Genomic DNA, 13,812 nt, shown 5'->3' with positions numbered 1-13,812 from the left:
CTCCTTGTCTTGTCCCTCTTGACGTGTTACTTTATTTTTCAGTGCGCTCAAGCTGACACATTGTCCCAATATTGAGTACTCTTCCCCCTATAACTACCTTCCAAACCTTCGCTGAAAGACACTGAATGACTGTGTATGCCATAACACTTTGTGGCTCATCACATATATCCTACCGTCCCTTGCTAATTTTATCTTGGTTACATCCAACAGTTATTCGTTACTCCAATTTCTAAACATAGCAGCTGGGTCCAAATAATTGAAAAATACAGAGGATGAGCCCTCAGATGCTCTGATTCTGCTTGTATCAGAGCAATTTGACTTATTAACTACTGAGTAGCGTCGTGATCCGAAACTTGCTTCTCCATATTGTCTATTTACTACCAACACAAATACCAGTATACCCACAGAACGAAAGGAAGAAGAAATCATGGAAAAACAATCATACAGGTTCAAACAAAACTTTGAATTTAGCTCTTACTCGCACTGCTGTGTATGACTTCCCTACTGCAGAAGAGCCATGGTTTTGACTACTATCTTCTGACTGTCTATCTTCATCTTCATATTCAGCAGTTGTTTTGGTACTAATTATACCAGGATGGCTGGGATGGCTTAAGATGGGCAAGGATTCTCTGCTGAGGAAGAATGTTGTGCAGCTGAAGAAGGACTGATGATCGTTACCAGACTTCTTTATTGAGGCTTATCTACAATGATTAGTGATTGGTGTGGAGAATATCAAGGTGTCTCCCCAGTGGTGTCAGCCACCAGCCACTGACTGCACACTCTGCTGCTACTGCATTGCCAGGTCGTGATGGTGGGGCCATCGGCTGTGGCTGTGAGGTCGACTGGTTGCGTCCTGCTCCAGGGCTCTGAGCGTAGTGGTCTTCTGTTGGCGCACCAGCGAGGGCAGAGATGACTAGAACCTCTCGTCGTACTTGGAGATGGCAGCCAAATGCTTGGGCTGTAGGCAGTAGTTCATGTTCCGGCTGAGGCAGAAGCGTCTGCATCATCAGCATGGCACAGAGGAGCACTGTCTCGATGTCACATTATTGTACAATTGTTCAATGATGCATGTCCTTAAATATTGCTATTCCATGCTGGTGTCATAATAACAACAGCATTAGTGGGTCATGCAAAAAGTTCTGGGCCAGGGCTGACGATTTAGCTGTCGCAATTGGGCTGCAATATCGCAATTTGGTTTAGTTGTCGCAGTTGTGCTGCAATATGACCCTGCAGTATGTATAGCCTGTCAACACACAGTCGGTTGTGAAGCTACAGAATACGCAGTCCACTGTCCAGTACTGACCAACTTTGGTGTCATCTGGATTCCATATTGGTGTTCCTTTATTGGTTCTAATTCTCATTTAACTTCTGCTCTTTACAGCTCCTAAAAATCCCATAACCTCAGAGTATCCTAGTTCTCAAAGCCCATCCTTATATACACTAAAACACACGGATTGTCGTGAATGTGGGGATTACATTACAGTATTAGTTAGTACATCATAGGCAGGTGTGTTTGCTTTAACTACAGCACAATGCTTACTGATTCTTAGAAAAACTAGCTTCATCAACACCTAACAAAGGTGACTCCCATTTATATCATCCACAACGTTGATAGCCGGCCAGGGCCGTGCGGTTCTAGGCGCTACAGTCTGGAACCGCGAATCCGCTACGGTCGCAGGTACGAATCCTGCCTCGGGCATGGATGTGTGTGATGTCCTTAGGTTAGTTAGGTTTAAGTAGTTCTAAGTTCTAGGGGACTGATGACCTCAGCAGTTGAGTCCCATAGTGCTCAGAGCCATTTGAACCATTTGAACCCAACGTTGATAAAACAGAATACTATACAGCTATGGCTATCAAACCTTCATCCACACGCGTAAGTTCCAGGATGGAAATAAAGTTTAAGGAACTGACGCCATCCAATTGCCCAATTGCGCTGTTTGCTCGTGTGTGTGTGTGTGTGTGTGTGTGTGTGTGTGTGTGTGTGTGTGTGTGTGTGAGAGAGAGTGTAGGTTTGTGGGGGGAGTGGCCACACCCTACTTTGGATGCTACTACCCCTGACTTAAAATGGTGGTGGAGCCACCTCCGAACACTATCCTGGATATAACTAGTGTGGATCCACATCTGAACCATACCTGGACATGGCACTGGTGAATCCACGTCACAAACTATTCCATATGCAACACAGGTAGCTCCATACCCGAACTGTTACCAGACATGGAGCTGGTGGACCCGCCTCTGAACACTATTCTGCTTGTAATGCATGTGGATCTACCTCTGGATCCAATGCTGGTGGGACCAAGTCCTAACGCCCCCCCCCCCCTCTTCCCAACCATGTCACAAATTGATAAATCATCTCATATATCATATATACATACACGTAATAGCGCTATTGGCTAAGTGTTTACAGTAGGATTGCCAGTTCCTCAAACATTGTTTCCAGCGTTGATCTTTAAAAAATTTTCAAATGTGTGTGGATTCCTAAGGGATCAAACTGCTGAGGTCATCGGTCCCTAGACCTATACACTAATTAAACTAACTTATGCTAAGAACAGCACACACACCAATGACCGAGGGAGGACTAGAACCTCCGGCAGGAGCGGCTGCGCAGTCCGTGACCTGGCGCCTCAAACCCCGCGGCCACTCAGGGCAGCGTTGATCTTTAGTCTACATACGAAGTTTCTACCATGGTAACTGGACAGCGTTCTGTGTTCACAACATAGGAGAAAGTATAAATGACTGTCACCATAATTAGGTGGTCATGGAGCTAGATTTTTAAGAATCAATAAGCATATAGCGGTATTTAAGATAGCTAGTTAGCACACCTGCCTACGATGCACAAACATTGTAACATAATCTAGCATTCTGTGCTTATGGGGGTTTTGACAACATCGAGAAGCTACGTAGTGTTGAATCGAGTGGGTCGTCTGCGTGTGTTTGGAAACCGCGCCGTCGTACATTTCGTGTGCCAGCCATCAGAGGCGCTACAATAGCGCTGTCAAACAGTTCGCGCGCCATCCAGCAGACGTGCTGTGTTTTATGTATGTGTGTTTTGCTTTTGTATCTTCCATGCTAACAGTTTTAGTTCGTGCATAGTTATGAGATAACGCTGATGTTTTTGTTCCCTGCATGTTAAGTTATTGCCGGCCGAAGTGGCCGTGCGGTTAAAGGCGCTGCAGTCTGGAACCGCAAGACCGCTACGGTCGCAGGTTCGAATCCTGCCTCGGGCATGGATGTTTGTGATGTCCTTAGGTTAGTTAGGTTTAACTAGTTCTAAGTTCTAGGGGGACTAATGACCTCAGTTGAGTCCCATAGTGCTCATAGCCATTTGAACCATTTTTGTTAAGTTATTTTCAACTGTAAGGTCGGAACGAGCGAACCGTATCTTTGCCTTCACCTATGGATGTGATCAATAAAGCCAACGTTAATATTGTTCAAAGGCGTTTTTGTGTAGTGTGGTTCCGTCGATGAAGTGCACGTGGGTTCTAACTGTCGAACGACAATCTGACCAGCTTTGCCGACAAATTGGTGACCCAGACGTGATATACCTGCGTAGTACCATTTTTTCAAAATTCTATCGATTTATATAACCTCTCGTTCCGTGTTCTAAAATTGCTTGTAAATGTTGTACAGCTGCCAACGCATAGCGCAAATGCGCTCTTTCTCTGATCGGGAGGCATAGCAAAGCACTGGATTGCATCCAGTCGCCTCAATCCCACATATTCCACATTTGCAAAGCGTTTACTCTGTTTTCTGTATACCTGTGTATGTGCACTGGAGGAACCAGGCGTCGCGTCCTGGCGCTGCCTGGCTATTCCATCTGCTGCCTTCACCATCTTCACGTCAGAGCGCTCTTGGTGTATTCTTGAAATCGTCACATCCCATGCAGATCTCAGCTGGAAAGCGCTATCCAGGCTCACAACATCATCGTGGAACCGTATCTCCACTGCCCCTTTGATGATCGAGTTCTAGATCCTATTCGCTAGACACAGCAAATTGGTCTGTTAAAAATTAAACATATGACCTTCGTTAAGGCATTGCTCTGCGACTGCAGATTTGTCCGTTTGGCCGAGGGTATGACTCCTCACATGTTCTGAGCCTCGCTACGAAATACTCCACTGTGTCTGGCAGATGTATTGCTTGCCACACTCACAACTGGTGCTATAGACTCGAGTTGTCTGTAGTGATAACTTGTCTTTCATTGAGCGTAATTTCGATTTTAGCCAATGAACGGAAAATAGTTCTGATGTTATTTTTCTCCACAATCCTAGCTCTCTTGCCAACGTACAGAAGAAAGGCCAAACGCTTTCAGTCTTCTTCCAGGTCGCCTTCTTTTTTCTTCTTGTTTGGCTGAAGAGCCCGTCTTGTCTGTGTCTCCGAGTAGCCGTTCCTGCGAAAGATTTCCCAGAGATGCTGCAAGTCGGTGAGTAGACTCCTGTTGTCGCATATATCTCGTGCTGTGCACACCAGGATGGAAAGCACAGATTTCTGTTGTGCTAGGTGGTAGCAGCTACTGGTGTTTAGGTACAGCCCTATGTGCGTCTATTTTCTGTAGATAGAATGTCCAAGCGTACCATCATTTTACTTCTTTATCAGGATATCGAGGAAAGGCAGCCATCCGTTTTTTTCTACATCCGTGGTGAACCTTATATTGTCGTGTACGTTGTTAAGGTAGTTAAGAAATTTTAGAGGTTTTCTGCAACATGTGGCCACACTGCGAATGTGTCTTTCACATATCGGTAGAATGCCTTTGGTTTAAGGAACTTATTTTCAATAACCTTTTCTTCTAAGTGCTAGGTAGGTCATCACAGAGCAGACCAATTGTAGTCCTGGTAGAGATTACGGTATTGGTGGGCCACCAGAGGTGCAGACCCAGTGCAGTCCTTGTAGAAATAATGGTATTGGTGAGTCATCAAAGGTGTAGACCCACTGCAGTCCTTGTAGAGATGGCTAGCAGCCATCTGCTGTGACTGTGCAGGTGCACAACCACCACTGAAGGGTCTTGCGGAGAATATAGCAAGTCCATGAACCACCACTTGTGCACTCACAAAAAATTTTTTGAAATGTCCTTAGAACCAGCAATGCTGTTATCCAGTCCCTTGCTGAGTTATTAACACATGTGCAAACACTAACAGTCCTCTTTTTTTTCACATATTGTGCATATACTACGACCAACAGAAATGTGTGCAGTGAAATGAATGTTTACAAGTTACTTAATTTGATAAACTAGTGTCAATTACAATTTTATAACATGAGAATACAATTACAGAGATACAGAAAACATCATTAAAAACATAATAATACAGATAACATTTGTAGTAATACAGGCTTTACAAAAGAATAGAAATAAACATATACATCAGTGTTACAGGAATTATGACATAAGTAAATATATAAAAGACCAGAATAACTTTTGAAACATCAACAGAACAGATAAATAATGTCTAAACATCTTTACAAAGTAAATAACATAGTATTAGAAAAATTCTACAACATAACTCTCATCAGCTAAACACATAAAGACAGGAAGAACACAAATACCCAAGGGTACACAAACACGTAGTGGGATAATACAAGGGAGATCTCCCTTCGTTCTTCATTATTTCCAAAAAGTCCTATCTATACCTGCTTTCTGGACTTTTCTCATATAACTTCTCAAGGCATTTCTTCCAATTCATCGCAACTCCGCAACTCATTCTCTTATATAGTCTACCCCATCTTAAGCTAACTTAAATCTTCTAAGCTCAGACGCTTAAACTAAGGGACGAGGCAATGCAGCAGCACAAAACAATTAACACAAAAAGCAATGACAAAAAAATGCAAATTGGCAAAGCAAGCAGCAATATATATATATATATATATATATATATATATATATATATATATATAAATTATCAAAGCAAATGCAATATTACAACTAATATGAGCCAATGTGCAGCAACAAGTAAAATAAATCAGTAGTAAAACTGGCTTAACAGAGTAATACAAAGTGGAATTCAGTAGCACTATGCCTCGCAAACAGCAGCAGCAAATGCATTAACTTACATCTAAACATGACAAACCCACATGCAGAAAAAATAGTACACTAAAGAAAACAATACAGATAAGGGAAATGTATATTCACATCTTAATGTCTATGTAACTAAAGTGGCGCACCACAAAAACTTATTCTATGAAATAAATTACCAAGTACTTGAAAAGAAAATTATGTATGCAGTTCCTGTGAAGGGAAATGTCTTTTTTGTGCTCCCTCATTTTTTCAGAAAATTATTATTTACTGGATCTGTAGACAGAAAATATTTATATTAGTACATCTATAAAATTTTATATTAACCAATGCTGCAGTGCAGCTAGAAACTAGATATTAAACAAAATAGGCAAAGAAAGGCGTGAAACGTCATTAACTAGCCATATGGCATTTCATAATGCAGTAAACAATTTTTCAACTAGCAAGACAATAGATGTGAAATGTTTCTCATCATTTCATTTCAGAAAATATCATAAAAGTAAGAACTCTACAGTGTAATCATGTTTTCAAGTTTGAGTGTGTCATATTTGCAATGATTTCTACAAAGGAATGTCAATAGTGAGGTTAATGGCCTCTTTTTTCTCCACCTGTGCCTCTGAAAGGCACACACTAATGGCTTTTTTCCAGGCAACTGTCGCACAGATGGGTGTTTACAGTGATTACGTCAAGGTGACCTACCTTCCTTACCGAAATATTTACGACAGCAGTTTCCACTACAGTGACAGTTTGATAAAAATAAAATTTCATACGTCGAAATATTTGCGTTACAAATCTGTAGAAACAAAATCCTATAAATATAACAGTGTCCAAAAAATTTTCGGCGGCATTGTGATACATTCACGCATGCACACACATTTCATAACTCTTAAAGTACGATTCTTGGTTTCCAACATCCTTTTTCACATATCAGAGTCCCTAACCACTATTCATTACTCCTTGCCTTATTACACATATACATATTCGTCGACACGTCAATCTTGCGGCGACACTTCAATATTTCATCGTAATAAATACATAGCATAATCAAATTCCTCATATAGCATCAGCTTATTGATCATAAACGTACCTCAACAGCATAATACACATTGTCATCATAATAATAACATCATAAAAACTCAGCCAAATCTCAAAAACGTCGTAGCTTTCTGCAATAATTTCAAAACCTAAAAAAAATCTCTGCTCATTTCAATAGTGTCATCTACCTCAAACGTACTTTAAAAATCATGATCTCATACCAAATATATTATTCAAAGCTCTCATAGTATCACAATGGTTCCGAAAAAATATGAAGAGTTCACAAAGTAGAGACAAAATACAATTTCATAAGTGTGAAGTTATCCAACTGTGTAATTGCGATAACACCTGTCACTGACGTAGTAAAAAAAAGTTTGTTTCTCTGTTAAATAATCAGATAGCTGTGTAATTCTGTGTTAGAGAAATATGGTACCGATGTGTAAAGTTGTATAAGCAAATACCATATTAGCTAGGGCTCCTTGTGCTTGCCAAACACATAGTACACAATGTAGGCGTGTACCCCCTGAGGATTAATGTAATTATACCCTCAGGTGTTACAGATTACAGCAATGGAACGGAAAACCTTTGTATCATTGTAATTCAAAAATCTTTAAAAATAAATGTTTTAAGTACAAAATTAGTTACTCAAATACGTGTCCTTTAGCGCTAAATGTGCGTCTTGCTATAAGATAATTCTGTGGAAGTGTCGTAGTTATCGTCCTCCGAAAGCTAAGTTCTGCAGAAGTCAATGTACTTACCTCATGATAAACAAAAGTGAAATTCTATGCGTATAGATATCGTAGTTATTATGTACATTACCGTGATCAAGAAAGTACTATAATGTAACGTATTGTTGCGCTACGAGAAAGGCTACCTAATTGTAGCTATACCACAAAAGTTACTACTAAAACATATTTTACTTTCCAGAATAATACAGAAAAACTGTGCAGGTATAAAACAGATACACCGCAAAAGCAGCAATGTAAATTGTGTCACATATTAGTAGCGTCGTGATATAACTGTGTAGCTATCAAAGAAACCAAATGCTAAGTCATCTTTAATCTCACCGAATGTACTTCAAATAAAGAGTATCTTTTCAAGTACCAAAATGTTGCATTAAAATATCATTAGCAGTATATGTTCTATGTATGTAAGCGTGATAGTCGTTACGTAATCGTGCAACTAACAAGCAAGAATGTACAAATAACAACACTGTGTCGTCTGTTCACTATAACAATGCATTCGTAATTTCTGTTTAAATAAGTTCTCTTGGTTCTTGACTGGATATTTAACTTCAAACATTGTTGCATGGTAACAGTTTCTTAAGTCTGACAAAGCATACTAGAAATGTGAAGTGGAAACTTTTATGGCAAAGACAGATTATCTTTCAATAAACGGTTTAAATGTGAAATGTGGTGTAAACCTTTACTCTTCCTAGTACGCAGAGTTTCAACTCCAACGCAGTTATCATGTGGTATACGTCGGATTCTGTAAGGTCCATTGTAAACTAGAAAGAATTTGTGACTCAAGTGTTTCTTCTTATGTGACAATGAATGAGCTTTAATGAGAACTTGCTGACCAATGTATAATTTCTTTGCATTTGCTTTACCGTGTAGTTTTCTCCTTTTGTCTGCAGCAGATTTTATATTTTAATAGCCAAATCAATTATGTCTTTGTGTCGTAGTTTACGTGTATTCGGGAAAGGTACAAGCTCTCTGATTCTGTTCGGTGGTTCTTCATTCTTCAGTACAAGAGTAGGTGGTAAAGCAGTGGAATCATGAGGCATTTCATTCAGCACATTTTGAAATAAGTGTAAATATCTGTCCCAATGCTGATGCTTTCTGTGACAATAAAGTCTGCAAAGCTTATTGATTTCTTTCATAATCCTTTCAGACGGGTTACAATGTGGTGAGTACAATGAAATAAAAACAGGTATGATTTTATGGTTCCGAAGCATGCGTGACCAAACAGCAGATCTGAATTGCTGTTCGTTATCTGAAATGACTTTACTAATGTGCCCAACTACTCGTAAGAAATTTTTAACAAAGGCGGTGGATACAGACTGTCCAGTGGCTTTACGTAACGGAGTGAAAGAAACAAATTTTGAAGTAAGTTCAACAGCGACCAGAATGTACGAAAATTCATTCGATGTTCTGACAAGGGGTCCCAAGAGACCAACAGCAGGAAATTCTTTTAATTTAGAAGGAATGATAGAAAACAATGGAGCACGATGTGAGATAGTAGATGGTTTCGCCTTTTGACAAAGTTTACAAATAGACAAGACTCTTCGAATTCTCTTTTCCATATTGTTAAAATAACAAGTCGTTCGAAGAATATGATAACATTTTCGTGGACCAAAATGTGCGTAGCTGAAATGAATGTACCAAATGAGCTTATTAACAAAATCATCTGGAATGCAAAGTACCCATAGCTTGTCATCAACAGTGCAGCGTTTGAAGAGTATGTTGTTTCTAACCAGATAATAATGCCGAATCTGAGTGTGTGTCTTTTCATGCCATTTACTATTGATGTCTTTCCAAATCGGATCTTTATCTTGTTCATGAGCAATGTCCTTTAAAGTTATGGTGATGAAGTTTTCAAAGGCGACTTTCTGAATGTAAAGAATACTGAAATTTTTCCCGAGGTTGCCTTCTGAGTTACTTTTCTCAAGCCCAGCCGGTGCGCGTGACAGTGCGTCGGCAACAATGTTCTCCTTGCCGGGAATGTAGACTATTGTGAAGTGGAATTCTTGCAGAAACAATGCCCAACGTTTTAACCTGTCATGATTTAATTTTGAAGACATAAGAAATTGTAATGCACGATGACCACTGTATACTTTTACGTGCTTACCAGAAAGAAAGAAACGGAATTTGTCAAATGCCCAAACGATAGCTAAAGCTTCTAATTCAGTAACGGAATAATTTTTTTAAGATTTTGTTAGCACTCGGCTAGCAAAAGCAATGGTTTTCTGAATGGTAGTGTCATTTTCTATGGCTTCTTGAAATAAATGGGCACCAAGACCGACTTTAGAAGAATCAGTGCTAAGGCAGAAATCTTGTGACAGATCTGGATGAGATAGTATTGGCGCGTTAAGTAACGCTTCTTTCAAAGAATTGAATTCCAACTGTGCTTGTTCGTCCCAGTTCCAAATAGTATTTTTTCCAGTGAGAGAACAAAGTTTTGGTGTAACTAGAATTTGCATATTCAGAAAACGACGGTAAAAATTTACGAGACCTAGAAAACTGCGGACTTGTTTTTTTGTGGATGGAACTGGAATGGCTCTGATGGCTTCTAACTTTTTAGGATACGGTTGAATGCCTTCAGAAGAAATAATACGTCCCAAAAACTTCACCTTTGTCCTACCGAATTCATACTTTTCCAAGTTAACTGTAATTCCAGATTCTGCAAAAATATGTAACACACTGTTGAGGATGCGATTGTGTTGTTCCCACGAGGCTTCTGCTATCAGAATATCGTTCACATATAAGGTGATGTGACGTTCTAAGAACTCAGGTAATATGGAATTTAGCCCGCGAATGAATGCTGCCAAAGAAATGTTCAAACCAAAACGAAGTTTCCGAAACTGATAACAAACACCGAAACAAAGGAAAGCTGTGTATTTTATACATTCTGGATGAAGCTCGATCTGATAAAAGCTGGATCTGAGATCAATGGAAGACAACACTTTTACACCATTAAAATTTTGAAGAAGTTCTTCCAACGTTTGTGGCCTGTCTGTTTCAGGAATAATGATAGTATTGATTTGTCTTGAATCTAAGACAAGCCTGATCGATCCCTTTTTCTTCTCAAAAACATGTAATGGATTGTTGTATGAGCTTATTGCAGGCTCAATAATGCCCTCGTCAAGCATAGATTGTATTTCTGTTCTAACACGGTCCCTATAATGTGCCGGAATTATGTATGGTCTAACACAAAATTTAGTATGCTCACGAACACGAAATTGGTATTGAAATCCCTTGATTGTTCCTGTTTTGTGAGTAAAAGCTGTGGCACATGCCTGTAAAATCTCAAAACGGTCTTGCCTATCAGTGTCATTACAATTCTCAATTGTTTGAATTTTATTCTGAATTAACTCATTAGTATCAAATGCGGCGTCGATATCATCCCTGTCAGTACCTGCTGAGTGATTGTTAGTGTCAAGTTCCGTCGAAAATTCCAAACTGTTGTCTAACAGGAGGTAAAGCCGATTGATTTCTTCGTCATGGTTTGAGATCCAATCTTCAAATTTCAAAGCTATTGACCTACCTTCTTTCTCTAAACTTATTTCAGCATCATGAAAGTTTAAGATTGCTTTGTATTCATTAAAAAAGTCTACTCCCAGTATAATTTCCGTCGCCAACAATGGAACAATAAGAAAGTTCATAGAGAAGCCGTGGCTTTTACAAAAGAATTCTAAGTTGGTTTGTTGGCGTACATCTACACTTTTTCCAAAGATTGCACTTTGTAATTTAATCTTACGTAACGGAAGTGTTGGGCAATCGTTCGATTTGTTGCATTTGCTAAAGGCTGTTTCACTAATTACTGAAATGGGACTGCCAGAGTCAAGTACTGCCGTAAATTTTACGTCATTTACTGTAATGTGAATCACAGGATGTGCCATGTTGTTATGTTTTACGTCGTGTTCCTGGAGTAAGATGTCCCTAATGTCTTCCATCTTTATGTAATTACTAGCTACGGCAGCTGCGTCGTCAGTTTCATAAGTACGTTTTGTGGCTGCCAGCGGTTATGAGTCATTGCCTATTGTCTGTTTGATGGCGTGCGTCGTTATTGGGATTTGGAGACCTAACTTCTACAAATTCACCTTGTCGAGAGGGCCCTGCCCTGTTTGAATCCCGCCAGTTCTGATGCAATTCAGGACTGTCGTTACGATCATATCGTCTGTCGTCATGTCGTTAGATTCCACAGTTTCTTTCTTGTCGGTCAAGTGGTGGAGAATTTCTCCCTGAATCGTAACTGCGCGTTGGACCGTTGCATCTAAAGTTGTTCTGTGTCCCTTGATAATAATTATTTTGGTTCCCATATTGTCTGTTTCTCTCATTGTCTCTGTGATAGTCACTACCACGGAGAGGTGATCTTTCCCTGTAATTATTACTACTCTGCCAACTGTTGTCATATGGGTAGTGTCTGTTTTGGTCACGATTTGTGTTGTGAGGATAGCCTTGTCATGTCCAGTAATTATTTCTTTCATCGCAGAATTGCGACGGATGTGACCTGCAATTGTTTTGTTACTGTTTTTGCGTTCCGCCATTGTCAGTGTCAATTTCTAATTCTTGTAAGAGTCCCTGAAAAGCTTCAATGTCGTCTTTGCAACGTCCTGCCAAAATAATATGTCGTAAATGTTTAGGTAATTTGATTAAGCAAATGCGGATGTGTTCTGAGGGGCTGTATGGGTTTGACAGGTACTGATTCTTGCGCAACATGTCTTCAAAATATTTCACAGGACTGAAAAATTCAGATTGTTCGAAATGTTTCATCATTATGATGCTATGATTTACTCGGTCTTGTGTAGCTTGAGACCAATATGCTGAGAGGAAGGCATGATAAAATTCTCCTTCACTGTGGCAATCATGAATGACCGATCGCATTTTTACAGCTGGTTCATTCTCTCAATAGCCACACATAAATTCTAATCTGTGCTCTAATGACCAGTTGGGAGGAAAACAATGATAGAATTGATGAAGCCACGCTTGTGAATGAATGTCGTTGCCGGAATTCTTTAATGTTTTGAATTTACGTGTAGTAATAAACAGCTTATAGTCAAAATCATCCTGTCGGCGAGTCGCATATCGGTCATTGTTACTTCGTTTCGACGGTTCTATCTCAAAATTCGGTGTACCTTGACAATTTCTTTCATAATTTCCAAAGTACCCCGTGTTATTATTTTGTGACTGTCCCATATTTCTATGTCCCTCTTCCCGTATTGGAGCGCGAGTGTCCTCTGAAATACGTAATTCTTGTATTACCTGTGTCAGCTGATCTTGTACTTCCCGGACTTCTCTTTGGTGTTGCGTATTAATTTGATTCTGATTTTGTTTGAATTTCCTAATTTGTTCGCACTCTTCTGTGTCATTAAAGACTACCGGTTTTGTGTCATTCAGATTATCATCTACCTTCGTAGATAAATTATTTAGCTGATCCGAAAGTTCGACTACTTTCTCTGATAATGAACTAATTTCCTCCATGTGTGTTTCTGAACTAATTTTCAGAGTATCTACTGTGTCCTTTAAGTTTTCCTGAGTTTTTGCAAGTTGCGCAACCGAATCGGTAGATGCAACTGAGTCAATTTTAGCTTGCAAGGTCGCATGATTTTCATGAAGAATAGTTTGCAGTTCTTTTATGGCTGCTTCGTGATTCTGTAATGCATTTTCATGCCGCGAAAAAATAGATTGAAAATGCTCACAAATTTGTGTTTTTACGTCATTACAGACTTTTTGACATTTCTATTCGATTTTAAGTAACTCAGCAGTTCAACCTTCACGTGTTTGTTCAAGCGTTTGTTCCAATGAGTCTACTTTTGAAGCTGTTGCTGTGTTTGTCTCTGATTTTGTTCCATCGTGTCTAACTTTTGAAGATTTTGTTCCATTGTGTCTAACTTTTGAAGATTTTGTTACATTGCGTCTTACTTTTGAAGTTTTTGTCCCATTTGTTGTATTAATTGTAACAACAATGCACTGGTGTTTGAAACATGTTCCTCAGTGCTTTTCGGCTGCGAATTTGCACCGACAACATTCACATTTTGACAAGCAGAAAAT

This window comes from Schistocerca piceifrons, chromosome X (genome assembly GCF_021461385.2).
Source record: "Schistocerca piceifrons isolate TAMUIC-IGC-003096 chromosome X, iqSchPice1.1, whole genome shotgun sequence".
Classification (NCBI taxonomy): domain Eukaryota; kingdom Metazoa; phylum Arthropoda; class Insecta; order Orthoptera; family Acrididae; genus Schistocerca; species Schistocerca piceifrons.
The sequence above is the reverse complement of the archived record's forward strand: the minus strand, read 5'-3'. Positions refer to the sequence as shown.